The sequence below is a fragment of the Pristiophorus japonicus genome, unplaced genomic scaffold, assembly GCF_044704955.1.
Source record: "Pristiophorus japonicus isolate sPriJap1 unplaced genomic scaffold, sPriJap1.hap1 HAP1_SCAFFOLD_229, whole genome shotgun sequence".
NCBI lineage: Eukaryota > Metazoa > Chordata > Chondrichthyes > Pristiophoridae > Pristiophorus > Pristiophorus japonicus.
The window spans coordinates 1,056,841-1,080,785 of record NW_027252005.1 but is presented as its reverse complement, the minus strand read 5'-3'; the positions used below and the strand labels follow the sequence as shown (position 1 = coordinate 1,080,785).

General features: G+C 54.1%; 1 long non-coding RNA gene across 1 annotated transcript; it reads left to right on the top strand.

The window, feature by feature from the left end:
• The first annotated feature begins 427 nt into the window (after positions 1 to 427).
• On the top strand, positions 428 to 20,472 carry LOC139245664 (uncharacterized). The gene is made up of 3 exons (XR_011590049.1): positions 428 to 591; positions 17,355 to 17,448; positions 19,473 to 20,472. It is a non-coding gene; the product is annotated as an uncharacterized lncRNA (long non-coding RNA).
• The last annotated feature ends 3,473 nt before the right edge of the window (positions 20,473 to 23,945 follow it).

The following is a 23,945-nucleotide window of genomic DNA, read 5'->3' as shown; positions in this document are numbered from 1 at the left end:
GCATTGTTAAGCAATCAGTTGTTAATAGCAAAGGTTTAACAATCACGCTGCACATTACCAGTTCACCCACCGGGCCCACAACTGCAGAGCTCACTGTGGATGTTAGACCCAACTGGCTGGGGTTTTATTGAGTCTTGTGAACATCACGTGACTGGTTGAACCACTGACAATGCAACAGCTCCAGCAGCCTGTGAGCACCCTCACCGAGGCAAACCTGACAGCTTCAGGAAGTACCTTTCAAGAGACAATTGGGTAACGAGTTGACCAGGAAACATTTGCCGGGCGATGGGGAAAGAGCAGGATGGAGGTAAGGATTGATTGGATGGCTCTGTGTGAGCCAGCACGGATTCGATGGGCCGAACATCCTCCTCCTGCGCGGCCCGGTTCCCCGATTCCCCGATTCACGCCTGTTTGTGATCCACAGCGGAGGATTTGCTCGGGAAGCCCCAGCTGTCGGAGGGTCCCGGAGAGCTGACGTTGGGCGGGGGGGAGACGGACTCTGCCAGCACTCCCATCGTCCTGTCCCTGGAACAGGCGGAGAACATGGAGCGCAAGATGAACAGCCTCCTGGTCAAAATTCAACATCTGAAGGTAGGAGCGTAGTCAGAGCCAGCCCAGAGTCCCAAGTCCCCCCGGCCTCGGACACATTCCCCCCCCCCCTCCTGTCTTGGGGACATTTCCCCCCCCCCCCGACCATCTCACTCTCCACCCCCCCCCCCCCCCGACTCGGGGACACGTTCCCCCCCCCCCTGTCTCGGGGACACATTCCCCCCCCGACCGTCTCCTCCCCTCCCCCCCCGACCGTCTCCTCCCCTCCCCCCCCCCCTCCCCCGACCGTCTCCTCACCTCCCCCCCCCTCCCCCGACCGTCTCCTCACCTCCCCCCCCCCCTCCCCCGACCGTCTCCTCACCTCCCCCCCTTCCCCCCCCCCTCCCCCGACCGTCTCCTCACCTCCCCCCCCCCTCCCCCGACCGTCTCCTCACCTCCCCCCCTCCCCCCCCCCCTCCCCCGACCGTCTCCTCACCTCCCCCCCCCCTCCCCCGACCGTCTCCTCACCTCCCCCCCCCCCTCCCCCGACCGTCTCCTCACCTCCCCCCCTCCCCCCCCCCCTCCCCCGACCGTCTCCTCACCTCCCCCCCCCCCTCCCCCGACCGTCTCCTCACCTCCCCCCCTCCCCCCCCCCTCCCCCGACCGTCTCCTCACCTCCCCCCCCCCTCCCCCGACCGTCTCCTCACCTCCCCCCCTCCCCCCCCCCCCTCCCCCGACCGTCTCCTCACCTCCCCCCCTCCCCCCCCCCCTCCCCCGACCGTCTCCTCACCTCCCCCCCCCCCCCTCCCGTCTCCTCACCTCCCCCCCCCCCCTCCCCCGACCGTCTCCTCACCTCCCCCCCCCCTCCCCCGACCGTCTCCTCACCTCCCCCGACCCCGACCGTCTCCTCACCTCCCCCCCCCCCCCGACCCCGACCGTCTCCTCACCTCCCCCCCCCCGACCCCGACCGTCTCCTCACCTCCCCCCCCCCCCCCCCCCCTCCCCCGACCGTCTCCTCACCTCCCCCCCTCCCCCCCGACCCCGACCGTCTCCTCACCTCCCCCCCCCCCCCCCCTCCCCCGACCGTCTCCTCACCTCCCCCCCCCCCCCCCCCCGACCCCGACCGTCTCCTCACCTCCCCCTCCCAAAGCCTGAATTCCCTGTGGGATTTATTTATGACAATCTTATTTTTGCAGCCTGTAGATTTGGCCTCCTGTTCCCGGTTCCCACCCACAAACATTTTCTCTCTGTCTCCTCTGTCACACCCCTTCCTAATCCCACAGATCTCGGGCGATTCACCCCTCAGCCTTCACTCTGCCCTTTCTATTCACACAGCAAAAGTGACCGGGACTTGAGAAGGAGAGTTGGTCAGAGCAGAAGGGTTTCTCTGGGGTTCAGGGCGAGGAGATGGGAGACCCAAAACCCCGAGGCTACAGCATCACTGGTGGTGGGAAGGCAGAATTACAGCGTTACACGTTTACATAGAGAGTTTCCATTGCAGCAATTTGTACCTGTGCGTGACAACAGGAAGTGAGGTTTTGTGAGCATGAAGTGCGTGCAGTGAAGAAGGGTCATTTCCCCCTCTGTCTGGGCTGGATTGAGACCCTGGTTGCCAGTGGGGACAATCATAAGCCCACCCACTTCCAGACCCTTGCGATTCAAGCTGGGTCTCTCTTGCAGCTCATTTCACGGTTTATCGGTGGCCGTGCCTTCAGCTGCCTGGGCCTCAAGCTCTGGAACTCCCTCCCTAAACCTCTCCGCCTCTCTACCTCTCTTTCCTCCTTCAAGACTGTCAGGGATTTTCAAAGGGTTGTTGTGCCTTGGGTGTCTCTCTCTGGGCTTCTGCCCTCACAGCTTATGCCTGGCCTGTGAGGTACCCTGAGTGCTGCAAGAGCACCCCTGGAGAGACTGTGTCCACAGCTTATGAAGGGGGTTTTGAGACTCGTGCGTCCCCACAGCTTATGCCTAGCCTGTGAGGCACCTGTGAGTGTCAAACACTCCTAACCCCTTCTTCCCTAGCCTGTGACACACAGTTGAGCGTTTTCAAGGCGCTCCTAGCTTCCCTTACACGGTTCTGACATAAGACTCATGATCAGGAGATGTAATACAATAGAACTGAGACAAGGTGATTCCAAGAGGAACTTTAGGCTTCCAATTTATTTGACAAGGTGTAACTCAACAAACAGCAATACACCAACAAAACAATCCCCCTAAATCCCACTAAAACGGACACTACGAAAATCTTTACACCAGTTTAGCAGTACAATGCCCAACCTCCCACCTTTCCTGGCCTAACTGAGTTGGGAGTTCTGGGGACCAGAGGTTATACTCACTACTGTGCCTTCTGCAGTCTGGTGGTTTGTTTCTTCTATCTTCGGTGTCTTCGGACACTGGTTTTCCTTCAGTGTCGAGAGGCTTGTGGTTGTGGTTGTTGAATCACGAGGGCAGGGAAAATCATCACTTCTTTCTTCACTACGTCAGAAACCCTTTTTTTTATAGCTAGATTATCCAGTCCGCCTCTCCTGCTGAAGTCGATTCTTCTCATTGGTGGACTTTTGATTTTGAAAAATGCAGCAGTTTTAGATTGAGGGTTTTTTTCCCACTGATCTTAACCTACTCAAGGATTGAGTGGGTGTTGATTGCATTGGCCTCCTGTAGCCATTGTGCTAGTCTGGCCTGAGCCAGATATTTCTATGCCTGATGAAAAAGGTGTTGGAATATGTATGTGGCATTGTTTAAATGCTAATGTTTTCAAGGGGCAAGTTTCGAGGGTATACAGTTCCCAGACAATTTGATTAGTTCCAATGTCCAAACTGGCCCTTTTGATATTGACTCCACCCCTTTTCTTGCAGACCCAACATACATCTTTTAAAAAAAATCCCAAATTCGATTAAAGTTCGTAGTTTCTTCCATGTGCACTTTAGGATTTCAAACTTTCTGGTAGATAGTTCCAAATTAAATTCCCTTTCCTATGAGTCCAAACACTGAGGGGGGGGGGGTCTCCATTTGTGTCCCAAAGTTTTCCTTCCATCGGTTTCAATTCACAGCACAGACTGATCCCACAGCCCTTTTCCTTCTGGGTAAAATGAGGGGGTTTCCGTCCTCCCCTACATAATCCCCCATCTGACACAGTCAGACACCACTCGAGTGTGTCAAAGTTCAGGGTGGTGAGAAAACCCTAGGTCTCCCAAATTGCCCAACTTTCCCCAGTTTAACTCTAAACTGATCCCGTCGATATATATCGTAATTCCTTTTAACGCGGTACTAAACACAGAAATCCAACAGGTTACAATACACGACAGCAACATACATATATGTACTTAAGGTTACAGCAGTAATTGTACATTGAGTCTCATTTCGGTCTCAAACGTAAAACAAAGAAACCTGCCCTGCAAACTCCCCAGGAGCCATGTATGAAAACGCAGTCATCCCTGGAAATAACAAAACCGCCTAAGTGTCGCGGTCAAGCTTTGTTTACACGCCTTGAGTGTTTAGCAACAGCTCTCCTGTCTGTGTAGTAGCCTGAGGAACTGCGTTCTTTTTCTTTTTCTCCTGAGCTTACAGCTTGTAACTAGCAGATAAGCTACAATCAGGAGTTGGCCGATTACTAAGGCATGCGATCCCACCCGGATCCATGCAGGTATGTCTGCCCGTATTCCCAAATCCCACCATGCTGGGGGTTTAATCTGGGCAATCTCCCCTGCTAGAATTTCAGTTTTCTGCTCCATGGTGTAAAAATGTTTTTGAGACAAATCCACTGCCTGGAGGAGGGCTGTAAGTTTCTCAGGTAGTGGGGCAATAGGATAGCCAAACTGGGCGACATATTGTTGTAGGTGACTGAGGTTGTTTTGTACCGTGAGGTGAATCGTGAAAGGTTCAGGGATGGGTGTGATTCTGGTGTGTGCCACTTGAACCTCTGCCCTGGGTTTAAAGCAAAAGCTGCTGTACACACAGTTGAGCGTTTTCGAGGCGCTCCTAGCTTCCCTTACACGGTTCTGACATAAGACTCACGATCAGGAGATGTAATACAATAGAACTGAGTCAAGGTGATTCCAAGAGGAACTTTAGGTTTCCAATTTATTTGACAAGGTGTAACTCAACAAACAGCAATACACCAATAAAACAATCCCCCTAAATCCCACTAAAACGGACACAACGAAAATCTTTACACCAGTTTAGCAGTACAATGCCCAACCTCTCACCTTTCCTGGCCTAACTGAGTTGGGAGTTCTGGGGACCAGAGGTTATACTCACTACTGTGCCTTCCGCAGTCTGGTGGTTTGTTTCTTCTATCTTCGGTGTCTTCGGACACTGGTTTTCCTTCAGTGTCGAGAGGCTTGTGGTTGTGGTTGTTGAATCACGAGGGCAGGGAAAATCATCACTTCTTTCTTAACTATGTCAGAAACCCTTTTTTTTATAGCCAGATTATCCAGTCCGCCTCTCCTGCTGAAGTCGATTCTTCTCATTGGTGGACTTTTGATTTTGAAAAATGCAGCAGTTTTAGATTGAGGGTTTTTTTCCCACTGATCTTAACCTACTCAAGGTTTGAGTGGGTGTTGATTGCATTGGCCTCCTGTATCCATTGTGCTAGTCTGGCCTGAGCCAGATATTTCTATGCCTGATGAAAAAAGTGTTGGAATATGTATGTGGCATTGTTTAAATGCTAATGTTTTCAAGGGGCAAGTTTCGAGGGTATACAGTTCCCAGACAATTTGATTAGTTCCAATGTCCAAACTGGCCCTTTTGATATTGACTCCACCCCTTTTCTTGCAGACCCAACATACATCTTTTAAAAAAATCCCAAATTCGATTAAAGTTCGTAGTTTCTTCCATGTGCACTTTAGGATTTCAAACTTTCTGGTAGATAGTTCCAAATTAAATTCCCTTTCCTATGAGTCCAAACACTGGGTGGGGGGGGGTGGTCTCCATGAAGGCACCCCCTTTTATCCCCTGCAGACCTTGTCTGCTCTTTTAAAATTCATTTGTGTCCCAAAGTTTTCCTTCCATCGGTTTCAATTCACAGCACAGACTGATCCCACAGCCCTTTTCCTTCTGGGTAAAATGAGGGGGTTTCCGTCCTCCCCTACATAATCCCCCATCTGACACAGTCAGACACCACTCGAGTGTGTCAAAGTTCAGGGTGGTGAGAAAACCCTAGGTCTCCCAAATTGCCCAACTTTCCCCAGTTTAACTCTAAACTGATCCCGTCGATATATATCGTAATTCCTTTTAACGCGGTACTAAACACAGAAATCCAACAGGTTACAATACACGACAGCAACACCCATATATGTACTTAAGGTTACAGCAGTAATTGTACATTGAGTCTCATTTCAGTCTCAAACGTAAAACAAAGAAACCTGCCCTGCAAACTCCCCAGGAGCCATGTATGAAAAACGCAGTCATCCCTGGAAATAACAAAACCGCCTAAGTGTCGCGGTCAAGCTTTGTTTACACGCCTTGAGTGTTTAGCAACAGCTCTCCTGTCTGTGTAGTAGCCTGAGGAACTGCGTTCTTTTTCTTTTTCTCCTGAGCTTACAGCTTGTAACTAGCAGATATGCTACAACCAGAAGTTGGCCGATTACTAAGGCATGCGATCCCACCCGGATCCATGCAGGTATGTCTGCCCATATTCCCAAATCCCACCATGCTGGGGGTTTAATCTGGGCAATCTCCCCTGCTAGAATTTCAGTTTTCTGCTCCATGGTGTAAAAATGTTTTTGAGACAAATCCACTGCCTGGAGGAGGGCTGTAAGTTTCTCAGGTAGTGGGGCAATAGGATAGCCAAACTGGGCGACATATTGTTGTAGGTGACTGAGGTTGTTTTGTACCGTGAGGTGAATCGTGGAAGGTTCAGGGATGGGTGTGATTCTGGTGTGTGCCACTTGAACCTCTGCCCTGGGTTTAAAGCAAAAGCTGCTGTACGGAATTGGACACCACCTTCCCGGTCCGTGTTCATACCGTTGGGCACTTGTGGTGACACAATATGTCCCACCACCTACATATGCTACCTGTGGAGGCATGTGGTTAGGGGCCATTACCTCCATTGTGCAATTGATAGGCTCTGCCCCAGCAGTGCTGAACCCACATTGTGGCCTTGCAAAAGCGTTCAAGTGCTGGGGGCACAGGATTACCTGTGCTCCCCTGCTCCGACAACCCGAGAGGTCTGTACCTGTCACAGTGTGCTCCCACATTGTGACATAAGGTGGGACCTCTTGGAATCGAACATGCACCCCTCCACGAATGACTCCCACATTCTCCACTCGGTACAGGGGTGCTGGTCGTGGGGACACCCCCATCACGGGCATCCTGACCACCACACCCATGATGGTATGGTTTGACTTTCCACAGTCCACTGGTACCGGGTCGGCTTCCGACGCTACACGAAGTTGGCAAGGACTCAAAACATTAACATAAGGCTGCAGTGCTGCTAAGTGCTGGTTGCTGATCCAGGAGGGGACCTGTCCCTGTCTCAGATCCTCGAGGTTACTCCGTCCCTCTCCCAGCAACCAGGCCCCATGGAGCGCACACACCTCATTTTGGGCGGCTTGATCGGAGGCGTTTCTATCCTCCCGCATCAAGGCGTTTACAGCCCTGGCCTGCACCTCCAATTGAGAGATAATCTCCTTTAAGTGAACTGTCATTGCCACCTCTTCGTGGAGCGCGGATCCCACTACGGTATTCTCGTTCCCCAGGACTTTGCGCAGCTGATTCTTTAACCCATTTATCTGGAGGGCCAGCTGCATGTTATCCAAACTGTTTATGGCGGACGCCCCGGTGTTAAACCCCGTGAAAATGTCATTTAAAGCGCCACACTTCTGCCTGCCCGGTTCGGCCCTATCCCACTGTTTATACAAGTCTGTCACTTTGACATCCCCGAAGTCCAGTTCATAGAACTTCCGGAACACCTCCCGCAGCAGAGCCTGGTATAACAGCTCGGTTTCCCGGGGACACCACGTAGGTAGGCGGACTTCTGTCAGATTTAGCACCACTGATGCCACCGCGTAGTGTACCCCCTGATAAAGTAGTTTCTCGGTAGGGACCAACACTAAACCATTCCCCGGCCCCCTGGTTGTTGTCGGGCACTCGTGTGGGACGGTGGGCTTGGCCGTGGGTGGGGGCTTCCTTTCCCGAACTACAAGTTCAGTGGCATTTACTGGTACCCGGGGATTAGGGATCACACACGCCTCCCCGCTGCGATCCCATCCCACCCCATCCCCGACATCCTGCCACCACCTATAAAAAGCAATGGAGACCCCTCTGAACACACGCGAGTGGATCCCCACATACACAAATAAATTCCTTGGTCGTACGCCCACCATTTCTCCCAGCACACCGTTACCCCGCCGGATGACCCCATGATGGTTCGGTAGGTATCATTATCCAGACGTTCCCAGTCCGAGTGTCGGTCTCCCATGTCCCTCTTGAGCTTTCTGAGCCACCACCACCGTCCCAGAGGTATGTCCCCTTGGCAAGTTAGGCAGACCTTCCTGCCTTCTGTCACTCTCACTCTGGAAGTGGCCACAGTGATCTCCGGGCAGGGGATGGAGGCCTCTCCGTCGGTAAAGTCCTTATGGTTGGAGTACTTGGTGGAATTCGATCCCAACCACCCAGGCCATCTCTCCTCATGGGAGTAGGTGACCCGGCCATCCGCCGCCGGAGTCCCTTCTCCTGTGGTCACTGTCGGCGCTCTGCCCCCGGAGCATCCGAAAACCAGGGAGTCCTCAGTGTCCCCTCGGTGCCCGGTGCAGATCCTTAGCGATACCAGCATCACTAACGTCCAGTAGGGAGGTGTTGACATCTGAAAGGCAAGAAGAACATGGCCTTGCCTTGAGAGACCTCTCCAGGCTCGGCCCACTTAACATGTTCCGAACATAAAATGCTGTACCCAACCGTCACTGCCTTACCTAAACACATATGCACACAACACAAAGTAACAAAACAGGAAGGGAAAATATACACACCGCCACCCGTCCCCGGGTGGCCAGGCTATATCCTGTCACTGTACAGGCGTTGTCGACCACTCGGCTGACCGTACCCTGGGGACCAGGATGCCCTCCGCTGAGGAGCTCGTATAGTCCCCCTTAATGAGTCTTGTGCTGCCCTCCAAGGCCGTCCCGAGCCCCGGATAATCGGTGGAAGACCCTTGCTGGCGCAACAGAGCACCCTCCCTGTTGTCTTTCGCCTTCTCGGTCTGGGGCGGGAAGCTAAGTAAACAGGGGACCACAGCGCCCTGGTCTGTGGCACTCTGTTACTCCTCCTTACTGTCGGTGCAGAGTCCCACGTTATGGGCTGCAATGCTATCTCCTCCACCTCTTGGGCTAGCCCCAGCTGATCCACCATGGGAGGTTCAGCTTCCCCTTGGACCTTGCTAATGGTAGAGCCTTTCTCCCTACTTCTGTTAGTGGGCTGGGAACCTCTACCCAGTGGTGGGATAGCCTTACAGGAGCAGTGAACCAGCCCCGGCTGTAGAGCTTCGGGGCCCGCTGCCTCCTCCGGAGCCTCCAAATCCACGGGGCCTGTTCTTCCCCCAGTGCCTGATTCCCTTCCCTTGCTCGTCCCCTCTGTTTTTTACCTCTTTTGGGGTCAAACAATTTACACTGATTAATGTGATACCACTTCACCCGGCGAGGCAGTCGAACCGCATAGACCATAGGGCTAGCCTTGTCGACTATGCTGTATGGTCCCATATATAATGCTTCAAAAACCCCGACCCGAGCATAGTTTCTCACCATGACCTGGTCCCCTATCTCCCATTCGTGGTGTTTGCTGGGTTCTAGCAGCAATCGGTTACTCTGATGCTGTCTGCCCATGTTACTAGCAGCCTGCCAGTGAATCTGTTTGAGGTGTTCAAACAGGTTCCTGACAAACCGGTCCCGGTTCACCTCTCGGAGCTGCCCTTCGGTGAGAACCGGCGCCAACACATGCACTGGGGTTCTCATGATCCGGCCCGTCATCAGCTCATGGGGTGAGTACCCTGTGCTCTTTGACTGACTGGCCCGGATTCCCATGAGGACCAACGGTAAGACCTCCACCCACTTGTTCGGTGAGTCTCCCGTCTCCTTGCGCAGCCTTTCCTTTCGGGTCCGGTTCAGGCGTTCTACGGGGCCTGAGGACTGAGGGTTGTAGGCGACATGCCATTTGGCTCTTATCCCCAGCACCTTTAGGGTGGCCTGCATCACCTGGCCGGTGAAGTGGCTTCCCCGGTCGGACTCCACGATTTGAGGTAGACCCCACCGAGAGAACACCTCCCTCACCAGGATTTTTGCAGTCCCCACCGCGGTAGCTGTTCGGCAAGGGAAGGCTTCCACCCACTTGGAAAACACATCCACCAGGACAAGGCAGTATTTAAATCCTCCCTGGGCGGCCGGTAGGGGTCCGATGTAGTCGATCTGGATTGACTGCCATGGTCCCTCTACCCGCCTGACGTGTCCCATAGACACCTTCCTTTTCTGAGGGTCTGGGTTGTTTGCAGCGCAAACCAGACAGCCCGCACAGAAGTTGCGGACGTCTTCCCGGAGGTCTGGCCACCACCCTGCCTTTTCTACCCGTTGCCAGGTAGATTCCAGCCCAGGGTGTCCCGCACCTGGACCCTCATGGGCCAGCTGAAGGAATTCCCTCCGGTGTTGTGGCGGCACTACCCATTTGTCCCCTTTAAACAACATGCCTTCCCGCACAGCAATATCTACAGCACTGTATGGGCCCTCTGCCTTTTCCCCCCTTTTGATAGCAGCCAAGGCAGCCTTCAGGATCGGATCCTGCATCTGGACTACTTTAAGGTCCGGGGCCGCAGCCGCCCCTACGCTCCCTTGTCCCTGGCTTGCTTCTTGCTGCTGCTATCCTGCCTGCCTCATATGGGTCGCATGGGCGACCTGTACGAGCACCTTCCCTTGCCAGCAGGTCTGCCTGCTGGTTACCTTCCCCCCGTGGCTCAGTTTTGGAGTGGGCCTTTACCTTATGGATATATACATCCCCGGTTTCTCCCACTGCAGCCACGATCTTTTCTAGCAGGGGTTTGGTCACAAGGGGCTTCCCATCCGCAGAGGTGTACCCCCGGCGTGACCAAATCGCCAGATACTCTGTACACGAATTGCAAGTAAACATGCTGTCCGAGCAAATCGTGTATGGGGGAGGGAATTCCTTGGGGTGTGTGACCACATACATCACCGCCGAGAGTTCCGCCTGCTGGGCGCTCGGGGTGCATGGGAGTTTAAGAGCCAAGGCAATTCCTGCCTTGGGATCCCAAACTCCGCAGCCCGTGAGTCTTGTACCCGCGGACACTGAACTGGAACCATCAACGTAGATCTCGCGGCCTGTGGGGTGTATCCCTGCCCGAAATCCAAAGTTAATGTCCCATACTCCCTCCACAGAGCATCGATGCGGCTGCCCTGGATAGATTAAATTTGCTGCGAGCCTGGGCTCGCAGAGGCCCTTGACCTTTAAAGTCATTTGGGAGAGGAGGAGGGTCCAGCGAGTGATTCTAGCACTGCTCACTGTCCCGTCCTTAATCCTCCCGTCCAACAGCATCTGCGTCGGGGTATGATGGGTGAGGAGTGTAATGGGGGATATTCCGGTAAAGATCTGAGCTCTCTTTACTGCCCAGTGGGTGGCAAGCAAGTGCCTCTCACAACTGGAGTATCCCTTTTCTACCTCCGTGAGGACCCTGGAGGAGTACACCACTGGTCTCAGCTGACCGTTTTGCCCCTGGAGCAACACTGCACTTAAGCTGTCGCCACTGGCTGCCACCTCCAGGAAGAATTCCTCCCCCCCATCAATTGCCCCGAGGGCTGGTGCTACCTGCAGGTCTCTCTTAAGACGGACAAATGCTGCCTCACAGCCCTCGTCCCATTCCCACTCGACCCCCTTATGTAGGAGTCTGAGCAGAGGGGCGGCAGTGGCTGCATAGTCCTCGATGAAGTCCCTACAGTAGCCAGTGATTCCCAGGAAAGACCTTACCCCCGACACATCCCTAGGGACAGGGAGTTCCTGCACTGCCTTTCTTCTAGCCTCATCAATGGCCCTTTCTCCTGCCCTTATCGTCAGGCCCAGGAATTTTACTTCTATCTGGGCTTTCTTGGGGTTAACTTTAAAACCCCCTTCCTTCAGTAAGACCAGCAGTTCGGCCAGCAGTGGACTGTGTTCCTCACTGCTGTCTGTGAACAACAACAGCTCGTCCACATACTGGACCAGCTGGTGTGGTTGGCTGAAGCCTTTTAAGCAGTTCGCCATGCATTGGTGAAAGATGCTGGGACTATTATGAAAGCCCTGTGGGAGGCAGCTCCATGTGTACTGCTGTTCCCGGAAGGTGAAGGCAAACTTGTACTGGTCTTCCCTCCGTACAGGGATAGACCAGAACCCGTTGGATATGTCCAACACTGTGAACGTGGTTGCGGATGCAGGGATTTCCCCTATCAGATCCGCAACCGCCGCTACTGTGGGAGCACAAGCTGGGATGTTTTTATTGAGCACCCTATAATCCACCGTAGCCCTCCAAGAATTGTCCGGTTTCCTAACCGGCCAAAGCGGGGAGTTGACATGGGTGGCTATGGGTCTCAAAACACCCTGCTCGACAAGCGAGCTTAAAGCTGTCTCCAAGTCTGCTTCTGCCTCTCGGGGAAAGCCATACTGCTTTTGCGGGCGGGACATGGGATCCCCATCTATTCTAACCTCCACTCCTGTGACTCTCCCACAGTCGTGTTTATAGATTTGCTTGCACATAGGCCCGGTACTCGGCCGGGGTGTTACCGACCAGAACCTCCAGGTCGTAACCCCCTTTTGGCTTCATTGTACACAGAGTCCCTTTTCCCTGTTTCTTATCAATAACCATGACTTCTCCCTCTGCTCCCGTGCCCACTGTGCCCCATAGATAGTGATTCCTCAAGTCTACTAGGATCTGGCGAGCGATGATAAAATCAGCCCCCAAAATCCCTTTTCCCACCTGCTCCCAGTTCATCAGGACGCATTTCCATTGTGTTTGGAGTGCTCCTAAACGAACTGCGAGCGGGACTGAGAAAAACCCAGCCTTCTCATTACCTGTGAACCCAACGAGTTGATACGCCACCCCATTTGATAGAGGTGAGGTTGCGGGGTCCTCCGAATGGACTATCGTGCTGGAAGCACCAGTGTCCAAAAGGTAGGTACCCAATACACCCTCAACCTCCATCTTGACCCAGGGTCGGCCCCAGGGGTCGTATTCTAGTGGGCACAGGTATGCAGGCTGGGTCTGGGCTAGTCACGGCCTCTGTACTGGCAGGGTTGCTGGTGCTTCCCTGCCTGTTGCCGTGGCTACCTTCCCAGTCCCCTCCAGCGCTGTCCTCACTGCAGCTACTATCTGGTCAAGGGATAGTGAGGAGCTCGCTCCACTTCCCCCACTCTGGGCGGCTCGTAAAGAACTTCTCCCCCCATATCTCTTTACTGGGCTCCTGCAATCCCTTTTAAAATGCCCAGCTTTCCCGCACCCGTAGCACACTCCCTCCTTATCAATCGAGCGGCCACCCTCCTGGTGCCATTCCCTTTTGGTAATCGAGTTGGGTTTTACTTCATTTACCCGACCGTTGGAGGTTTTCTCCTCCTCCCCTCCTCCATTCCGTTGGACCAGTGCCAGTTGCCTGACCACTGCTTCCTCGGTGAGGTTAGGGTCCCGGGAATCGAACCACAGTTCTGCCCTGGCCTTGAGCCGGGGCAAGCAGTTTGCCACCAGCATCCTCAGCCAGCGGCCAGTCTGTACCGCGGAAAGATTCACCCGGTCGAGGAGCTCCCCACAGGCTGCGTGGTATACCACCCACAGCCTGTCCGCGAACGCCTGCGGGGTTTCCCCTGCGAGCTGCCTTGTCCTTTCGACCCGTTCGAAAGGACTGCCGTCATCGAAGCCCATAGCCTCGAGGACGGCCCTCTGGACCTCAGTAAATGTGCGCTGCCCCCTCTGGCATTCTGCCGGTAGGGCCTGGTACAATTTGCTGTCCAGATAGAAGAGCAGCAGCTTGGCTGTCTCTTCCTCGTCGCACCCATTAATTTCCCCTGCCTGCGTCACCTCCATGAAGTGGATAGACGGGTCCCCGCTGCGAGTGAGTTTGGCCAAATGGGCCACCATGGCCCTGAGTGATTGGACTCCATGGGGAATAATAAAGTCGCTCTCCAGCGCTCCCCGACCTTGGCCACCTCCCTGTGGAGGACCGTACTTGCGCTGCCTGACCGGGCACATCCGCCCTGGTTCAGGATCTTTCTGCGCTGGTCCCTCTACCTCCGGCTGTCCCACCATACCCAGTGCAGCAGACAGTGCCTGGTCTCCTGATCCAGCCCTTAACTGACCCTCGGCTGGAGCCTCACATCCCTGCTGCCGAGCGGGACACATTGGTCCTGCCCCCAGCCCTGGGAATGCTACTACCTGCATGCCCCGCCCCTCCTGGTATCCCACCGGACAAACCACCGGTGCCTCAGGAGGTGGTCGGGCGTCTCTTGCCTTTGGATTCTCCTCTACCCCCCAATACTCTCCTTTGTCCCCTGTGGACCCTCCGGGTCCTATCAGGGCGACCATCCCCTTTGCCTGGGATAGAGCGTGGGTGAGAGTTTTAATCCTCTCCTGGCAGGGACCGTGATCTGCAAACTCACTGCTACTGGCCACTTTATAGGCTGCCTGTACGTCTTTTAATTTATTCTCCAGTTCCCAAATTTTCTGGGTGTACCGAGAGTTCTGTTCCTGGAGGGACCCCTCACTACCCTTGGCCTCAGTGACCTGACACTGAAGATAGTCCCGGCTATTTCGGAAGGTCTCCTCCAACTGCTGGTTCCTTTGTTGCTCCTCAGCTAATTCGGCCAGCAGGTTGTCCCCAACCGCAGCCCGGATAGCAGAGAGCTCCTCTGATTTCTGAAGACTCTGTTCCAAGTCCTTCACCCGCTGGTCGAGCTTTCGGACTTGGCGGGTGAGGCAGATAAGCCAGATGGCCTTTTCCACCTTGTGGTTGTGGTCCTTCCCTGCTGTCCACTGGGCAGCAGCATCCACTGGGCGCTCTGCCCGTGTGAGGGCTTGCACCCAAGGTTTGGTGAGGTTCACCTTGCCAAAAATGTATGAGGAAATTCTCTCCTCCATTTTAGTTTCCTCTCATCACCTCATTTGTTATATTAACATCTCCTGTTTGCTTATGTCCTGCCGCGGTCACCATGTTTTGTAAGGGGTTTTCACAGGGTTGTTGTTGTGCCTTGGGTGTCTCTCTCTGGGCTTCTGCCCTCACAGCTTATGCCTGGCCTGTGAGGTACCCTGAGTGCTGCAAGAGCACCCCTGGAGAGACTGTGTCCACAGCTTATGAAGGGGGTTTTGAGACTCGTGCGTCCCCACAGCTTATGCCTAGCCTGTGAGGCACCTGTGAGTGTCAAACACTCCTAACCTCTTCTTCCCTAGCCTGTGACACACAGTTGAGCGTTTTCGAGGCGCTCCTAGCTTCCCTTACACTGTTCTGACATAAGACTCACGATCAGGAGATGTAATACAATAGAACTGAGACAAGGTGATTCCAAGAGGAACTTTAGGCTTCCAATTTATTTGACAAAGTGTAACTCAACAAACAGCAATACACCAACAAAACAATCCCCCTAAATCCCACTAAATGGACACAACGAAAATCTTTACACCAGTTTAGCAGTACAATGCCCAACCTCCCACCTTTCCTGGCCTAACTGAGTTGGGAGTTCCGGGGACCAGAGGTTATACTCACTACTGTGCCTTCCGCAGTCTGGTGGTTTGTTTCTTCTATCTTCTGTGTCTTCGGACACTGGTTTTCCATCAGTGTCGAGAGGCTTGTGGTTGTGGTTGTTGAATCACGAGGGCAGGGAAAATCATCACTTCTTTCTTCACTACGTCAGAAACCCCTTTTTCTATAGCCAGATTATCCAGTCCGCCTCTCCTGCTGAAGTCGATTCTTCTCATTGGTGGACTTTTGATTTTGAAAAATGCAGCAGTTTGAGGTTTTTAGGTTTTTTTCCCACTGATCTTAACCTACTCAAGGATTGAGTGGGTGTTGATTGCATTGGCCTCCTGTAGCCATTGTGCTAGTCTGGCCTGAGCCAGATATTTCTATGCCTGATGAAAAAGGTGTTGGAATATGTATGTGGCATTGTTTAAATGCTAATGTTTTCAAGGGGCAAGTTTCGAGGGTATACAGTTCCCAGACAATTTGATTAGTTCCAATGTCCAAACTGGCCCTTTTGATATTGACTCCACCCCTTTTCTTGCAGACCCAACATACACCTTTTAAAAATCCCAAATTCGATTAAAGTTCGTAGTTTCTTCCATGTGCACTTTAGGATTTCAAACTTTCTGGTAGATAGTTCCAAATTAAATTCCCTTTCCTATGAGTCCAAACACTGGGGGGGAGGGGGGGCTCCATGAATGCACCCCCTTTTATCCCCTGCAGGCCTTGTCTGCTCTTTTAAAATTCATTTGTGTCCCAAAGTTTTCCTTCCATCGGTTTCAATTCACAGCACAGACTGATCCCACAGCCCTTTTCCTTCTGGGTAAAATGAGGGGGTTTTCGTCCTCCCCTACAAGACGCTCCTTAAAACATACCTCTTTGATCCAGCTTTTGGTCACCTGCGCTGATATCCCCTTGTCTGGCTCGGTGTCAAACTCTGCCTTATTAACTGTGAAGGACCTCGGGACCTTTCACTGCATTAAAGTCGCACTATAAATGCCAGTTGTTGTACCGATGCGCTCTGCCTCGCTCTCTGTCTCTCGCTCTCTGTCTCTCGCTCTCTGTCTCTCGCTCTCTGTCTCTCGCTCTCTGTCTCTCGCTCTCTGTCTCTCGCTCTCTGTCTCTCGCTCTCTGTCTCTCGCTCTCTGTCTCTCGCTCTCTGTCTCTCGCTCTCTGTCTCTCGCTCTCTGTCTCTCGCTCTCTGTCTCTCGCTCTCTGTCTCTCGCTCTCTGTCTCTCGCTCTCTGTCTCTCGCTCTCTGTCTCTCGCTCTCTGTCTCTCGCTCTCTGTCTCTCGCTCTCTGTCTCTCGCTCTCTGTCTCTCGCTCTCTGTCTCTCGCTCTCTGTCTCTCGCTCTCTGTCTCTCGCTCTCTGTCTCTCGCTCTCTGTCTCTCGCTCTCTGTCTCTCGCTCTCTGTCTCTCGCTCTCTGTCTCTCGCTCTCTGTCTCTCGCTCTCTGTCTCTCGCTCTCTGTCTCTCGCTCTCTGTCTCTCGCTCTCTGTCTCTCGCTCTCTGTCTCTCGTTCTCTGTCTCTCGCTCTCTGTCTCTCGCTCTCTGTCTCTCGCTCTCTGTCTCTCGCTCTCTGTCTCTCGCTCTCTGTCTCTCGCTCTCTGTCTCTCGCTCTCTGTCTCTCGCTCTCTGTCTCTCGCTCTCTGTCTCTCGCTCTCTGTCTCTCGCTCTCTGTCTCTCGCTCTCTGTCTCTCGCTCTCTGTCTCTCGCTCTCTGTCTCTCGCTCTCTGTCTCTCGCTCTCTGTCTCTCGCTCTCTGTCTCTCGCTCTCTGTCTCTCGCTCTCTGTCTCTCGCTCTCTGTCTCTCGCTCTCTGTCTCTCGCTCTCTGTCTCTCTCTCGCTCTCTGTCTCTCGCTCACACTCGCTCTGGTTCTCTGGCTCTCTCTCTCGCTCTCTCTCGCTCTCTCTCGCTCTCTCTCGCTCTCTCTCGCTCTCTCTCGCTCTCTCTCGCTCTCTCTCGCTCTCTCTCGCTCTCTCTCTCTCTCTCTCTCTCTCTCTCTCTCTCTCTCTCTCTCTCTCTCTCTCTCTCTCTCTCTCTCTCTCTCTCTCTCTCTCTCTCTCTCTCTGACTCTGTCTATGTCGCTCCCTCTCCCCCTCTCCCCCTATTCATTGTCTGATTCTCTCTCTCTGTTCCCAGGCGATGGAGGATGAGTATCATCGGCTGCGCCAGGCGTTGGTTGCCCTGACGATCGCACATCGTAACTCACCGGGGAGTTGCAGGAGGGTGTCGGGTGAGTAACTGAGCGCTAGGCCGCTGTGCCCGGGAAATCCCCCCCATCCCACTGGGTAAACGCACTGCCCTCGGTCAGTGTGCTCCCTGTGTGAACTCTTCCACTCTGCACCCGCCAGAGATAATTCAAGAGCCCCTTCCAAATAGCCAAATACGAGGAGCGATGATGAGGTGAGAGATTTACAGGTCCAAGTATATGTATCACTAACAGAGGACACGCAACATAAGAAATAGGAGCAGGAGTCGGCCATTCGGCCCCTCGAGCCTGCTCCGCCATTTAATACGATCATGGCTGATCCGACCATGGACTCAGCTCCACTTCCCCGCCCGCTCCCCATAACCCTTCACTCCCTTATCGCTCAAAAATCTGTCTCTCTCCACCTTAAATTTATTCAATGACCCAGCCTCCACAGCTCTCTGGGGCAGAGAATTCCACAGATTTACAACCCTGTGAGAGAAGAAATTCCTCCTCATCTCAGTTTTAAATGGGCGGCCCCTTATTCTAAGACCATGCCCCCTAGTTCTAGTCTCCCCCATCAGTGGAAACATCCTCTCTGCATCCACCTTGTCAAGTCCCCTCATAATCTTATACGTTTCGATAAGATCACCTCTCATTCTTCTGAATTCCAATGAGAAGAGGCCCAACCTCCTCAACCTTTCCTCATAAGTCAACCCCCTCATCTCCGGAATCAACCGAGTGAACCTTCTCTGAACTGCCTCCAAAGCAAGTATATCCTTTCATAAATACAGAGACCAAAACTGTACACGTAATCCAAGTGTGGCCTCACCAGTACCCTGTATAACTGTAGCAGACATGTGCATATGTAGCTTCCCCTTAAATGCATCGCCGCCATCATCATCATCATCATCATAGGCAGTCCCTCGGAATCGAGGAAGACTTGCTCCCACACTGACACGAGTCCTCAGGTGCCTGAACAGTCCAGATACAGGAACCACAGTCCCTGTCACAGGTGGGACAGACAGTCGCTGAGGGAAGGGGAGGGTGGGACAGGTTTGCCGCACGCTCCTTCCGCTGCCTGCGCTTGGTTTCTGCATGGTCTCGGCGACGAGACTCGAGGTGCTCAGCCCCCTCCCGGATGCACTTCCTCCACTTAGGGCGGACTGGTCTTTGGCCAGGGGACTCCCAGGTGTCGGTGGGGATGTTGCACTTTATCAGGGAGGCTTTGAGGGTGTCCCTGTAACGTTTCCTCTGCCCACCTTTGGCTCGTTTGCCCTGAAGGAGTTCCGAGTAGAGCGCTTGCTTTGGGAGTCTCGTGTCAGGCATGTGGACAATGTGGCCCTGCCCAGCGGAGCTGGTCAAGTGTGGTCAGTGCTTCAATGCTGGGGATGTTGGCCTGGTCGAGGACACTAATGTTAGTGCGTCTGTCCTCCCAGGGGATTTGTAGGATCTTGCGGAGACATCGTTGGTGGTATTTCTCCAGCGACTTGAGGTGCATCTAAGCTATTGCCTGAACCACATTCTCACCACTCTCTGAAAAGAAGTTTCTCCTGAGTCCCTTATTGGGTTTAGTAGTGACTGTCTTATATTGGGGACCCTAGTTCTGGTCTCCCCTGCCAGTTGGCATTAAGAGCTAGTTGGCTTATTAGCAAAAGGTTTAACAATCACACTACACATGACCGGTTCATCCACCAGGCTCACAACCACCTGCCCCATCATGGATCCCCCGAAGCCAAGTGGCTGGGGTTTTACTGAGTCTTGTGAACATCACGTGACTGGCTAAGCCACTCCCGACTCAACAGCTCCACCAACCAGTGAGCATCCTCACCGGGGCACACATTACACGCGGGGGAACATCTTCTCTACGTCAACCCGATCGAATCCTTTCCTAATGGTGAAAGCTCGCCCCTCTTCTGGAGGGAGAGGAGCGCCGGTCTGTTGCGTCTTTCCTGATGGGAGTTTATATATAATGGATCAACGAGAGCAGAGGGGTTTGTGGACGGGAGGTGTCTGGGATTCCCTCGATTACTGTCCATTCACTCTGCGCGCGCTCTCTTGTTTTCCAGGCGAGAGGTGGTGAGGAGGGAGATCGTCGCTGAGGTCACACGCCATCATTCCGCGACGTGAAGTTAAATTCCTTGCCTCGGGACGTCAGGCCATGTTCCCGTGGTGGGGTGTGGGGGGAGGGGCGAGGGGTCCTAACGCTTCTTGGTTAGCCAACAATCCCGCCCCCCCCCCCCCAAACCATCGTCACTGTGCCATGCTCAATGCCTGCCCAGGGCATTGCCAACCAGCCTGCTCTCGATATAAAGCGCTTATTGCTGCCAAAGTTAGAGCAATGTGGGAGGGAGAGAGGGATTATTGAAGCAGCTCCGATCTCGCTCCCGCTTGTGTCTGGATTCTGGGAGGGGGGGGGGGGGGCGTGTGAGGAGCACAGGTTCAAGAAGCTTCTCTCTGATGTTACATCCTCTTCCCCCCCCCCCCCCCCCCCCCATTCTAGGATATCCTCGTCCACTAATTGGACCTCCCCTTACACTCTCAAGCCCACAATTTTGAAAGCCACCTCTCTTTAGCTATCCATCTGTATATCTCTATCCTCTCTCTCTCTCTCTCTCTCTCTCTCTTTCCACCTGTCTCCCTGTCTGTCTCTCTATCCTCTCTCTCTCTCTCTCTCTCTCTCTCTTTCCACCTGTCTCCCTGTCTGTCTCTCTATCCTCTCTCTCTCTCTCTCTCTCTCTCTCTCTCTCTCTTTCCACCTGTCTCCCTGTCTGTCTCTCTCTGTCTGTGTCTGTGTCTCTCTCTCTCTCTCTCTCTCTCTCTCTCTATCTGTGTCTCTCTATCTGTGTCTCTCTATCTGTGTCTCTCTATCTGTGTCTCACTCTCTCTCACTCTCTCTCACTCTCTCTCACTCTCTCTCACTCTCTCTCACTCTCTCTCACTCTCTCTCACTCTCTCTCTCTCACTCACTCACTCACTCACTCACTCACTCACTCACTCTCTCTCTCTCTCTCACTCTCTCTCACTCTCTCTCACTCTCTCTCACTCTCTCTCACTCTCTCTCACTCTCTCTCACTCTCTCTCACTCTCTCTCACTCTCTCTCACTCTCTCTCACTCTCTCTCACTCTCTCTCACTCTCTCTCACTCTCTCTCACTCTCTCTCACTCTCTCTCACTCTCTCTCACCTCACAGTCTCTCACTCTCTCTCACTCTCTCTCACTCTCTCTCACTCTCTCTCACCTCACAGTCAGAAGGATCGTGACTCCGAGTCCCCACTCCAGAGACTTGAGCCCATAATCCAGGCCGACGCTCCCCACTGCCAGTGCTGAGGGAGTGCCGCACTGTCGGAGGGACAGTGCTGAGGGAGTGCCGCACTGTCGGAGGGGCAGTGCTGAGGGAGTGCCGCACTGTCGGAGGGACAGTGCTGAGGGAGTGCCGCACTGTCGGTGAGGGAGTGCTGCACTGTCGGAGGGACAGTGCTGAGGGAGTGCCGCACTGTCGGAGAGGCAGTACTGAGGGAGTGCTGCACTGTCGGAGGTGCTGTCTTTCGGATGAGACGTTAAACCGAGGCCCTGTCTGCCCCCTCGGGTGGACGTAACAGAATCCCACGGCCACTTCTTCGAAGAAGAGCAGGGAGGGCGTTCTCCCCGGTGTCCTGGGTGCCAATATTTATCTCTCGACCAACACCGCTAAAGTGTATTATCGAGTCATTATCACGTCGCTGTTCGTGGGAGCTTGCAGTGTACAAATTGGCTGCCACGTTTCCCACATTACCACACAGTTTCGAAAAGTTCTAACAGTGCTTGATTGGCTGCACGGTGTTTTGGGATATCCTGAGGTCAGTTAGTGCGCTGTATAAATACAACATGCCTGCCGTTCCCCGGGAATATGCGTGGGGAGGGGGGGGGGGGGGAAGTGTCGGGACAGAGGGCAGCGATCGCTATTTCTTCGTGGGATTGTGTGGAAGGAACAGGGTGGGAGTGAGGTAGGGGGGGCGAGGGGGGAATCTCGACTACTAGCACCGTGGGGACCACGGACTTGGGGAGCAAAGCTCTCGATTCGTGCCACACTGAGGGAATTGTAGAGGGGTGCGGGAGAGGTCCCACTAATTTAACTGCCGCTGACTTCCTCTAAACTTTGCTTTGTACATTGCATTTCTTCTCCTCGTGTGTATCCAGTGCCTTTATTGCATCTGAATTTTGTATTGGGGTAGTCTTTTTATTCTTGTTGTTTATTATTAATAATTATTATTATGATGTTGAGATGTCGATAAGGGGAGCGCAGATGGTCAGAATTTCCGGGGGTTGTATTTAAATCCTGCTCTTTTACCCAGGGTTCTGTGCAGGAGGGCGTGTTTAGTATATGAACTGTTTGTGTCGTGGGTCCGAGTGGCCGGGTGGGATTTATTTTACTGTAAGCTGCTCGTGGGGGACGGGGGGGAAGAGATGGGGGTGGGAGTCACGAGGGGTGTGTGTAACGGGCGGACACCCTGGGAGGCGGGCAGTGCTGGGACCACGGGAGGGGCGGGTGAGATGGTCCTTCACACTGTGCTGGTCCTCACCCCTTGCTCCCCTAGCCCCTGATTCTAACCCCCCCCCCCCTCCCCCCAGGCCCTGCTTTGCCCCTCCCCCCAAACTCTGATTCGCCCCTCCCCCCAGCCCCTGATTCTATCCTCCCCCACCCTGCACACCCCCTCCCCCCAGGCTCTGCTTGCTTCCCCCCTCCCCCAAGGCCCTGCTTCGCCCCTCCCTCCGGCCCTGATTCTATCTAGTCCCACCCCCAGGCCCTGACTCCACCCCCCAAGCCCTGACTCTCCTTCCCTGGCCCTGATTCTCCTCCCTTCTCTCTCTCCCACAGACCTTGCTTCTCCCTACCCGGCCCTACTCCCTGTCCCTGTGGGGAGTGTGAGAGTCACTCCCTCTCTCCCTGTCCCTGTGGGGAGTGTGAGAGTCACTCCCTCTCTCCCTATCCCTGTGGGGAGTGTGAGAGTCACTCCCTCTCTCCCTGTCAGTGTGGGGAGTGTGAGAGTCGCTCCCTCTCTCCCTGTCCCTGTGGGGAGTGTGAGAGTCACTCCCTCTCTCCCTGTCAGTGTGGGGAGTGTGAGAGTCACTCCCTCTCTCCCTGTCCCTGTGGGGAGTGTGAGAGTCACTCCCTCTATCCCTGTCCCTCTCTCTGGGGAGTGTGAGAGTCACTCCCTCGCCCCCTGTCCCTCTCTCTCTCTGGGGAGTGTGAGAGTCACTCCCTCTCGCCCTGTCCCTGCGGGGAGTGTGAGAGTCACTCCCTCTCTCCCTGTCCCTGCGGGGAGTGTGAGAGTCACTCCCTCTCTCCCTGTCCCTGTGGGGAGTGTGAGAGTCACTCCCTCTCTCCCTGTCAGTGTGGGGAGTGTGAGAGTCACTCCCTCTCTCCCTGTCCCTGTGGGGAGTGTGAGAGTCACTCCCTCTCGCCCTGTCCCTGTGGGGAGTGTGAGAGTCACTCCCCCTCTCCCTGTCCCTGTGGGGAGTGTGAGAGTCACTCCCTCTCTCCCTGTCCCTCTGTCCCTGTGGGGAGTGTGAGAGTCACTCCCTCTCTCCCTGTCCCTCTGTCCCTGTGGGGAGTGAGAGAGTCACTCCCTCTCTCCCTGTCCCTGTGGGGAGTGTAAGAGTCACTCCCTCTCTCCCTGTCCCTATGGGGAGTGTGAGAGTCACTCCCTCTCTCCCTGTCCCTGTGGGGAGTGTGAGAGTCACTCCCTCTCTCCCTCTCACCCTGTCAGTGTGGGGAGTGTGAGAGTCACTCCCTCTCTCCCTGTCCCTGTGGGGAGTGTGAGAGTCACTCCCTCTCTCCCTGTCTCTGTGGGGAGTGTGAGAGTCACTCCTTCTCTCCCTGTCCCTGTGGGGAGTGTGAGAGTCACTCCCTCTCTCCCTGTCTCTGTGGGGAGTGTGAGAGTCACTCCTTCTCTCCCTGTCTCTGTGGGGAGTGTGAGAGTCACTCCTTCTCTCCCTGTCCCTGTGGGGAGTGTGAGAGTCACTCTCTCTCTCTGTCTCTGTGGGGAGTGTGAGAGGTGTGAGAGTCACTCTCTCTGTCCTCGTCTCTGTGGGGGTGAGCAGTCTGTATGTCTCTGTCCCTCCCTCCAGATGCTCCAGGTCCGCCTTGTCGACGCCCTAGCCTTTCACCACACGAGCAGCTTAGATTTTTATATATATGTGTGTGTGTGTGTGTGTGTGTGTGTGTGTGTGTATATCTATACACACACACACACACACACACACACACACACACACACACACACATATATAATATATATATATTCAAGAAAATACTATGTTTTTTTAAAAGTTTAGATATTGCTTTGTCTGCCAATGTTAGCACACATTCACAATACGGGTGGGATAATAGGACACTGCAGCATGGCCCTCTCTATCTCTCGCGCACACACACACACACAGGCCAAAGTCAGACCTGCCGTCACTAAGTGTATTCGGACAATACAACAAACCTGGAACGGTTGTGCCGGTGAGGTATAGGAAATCACCACACCATGATATCGGCCGGACATGGGGCATAT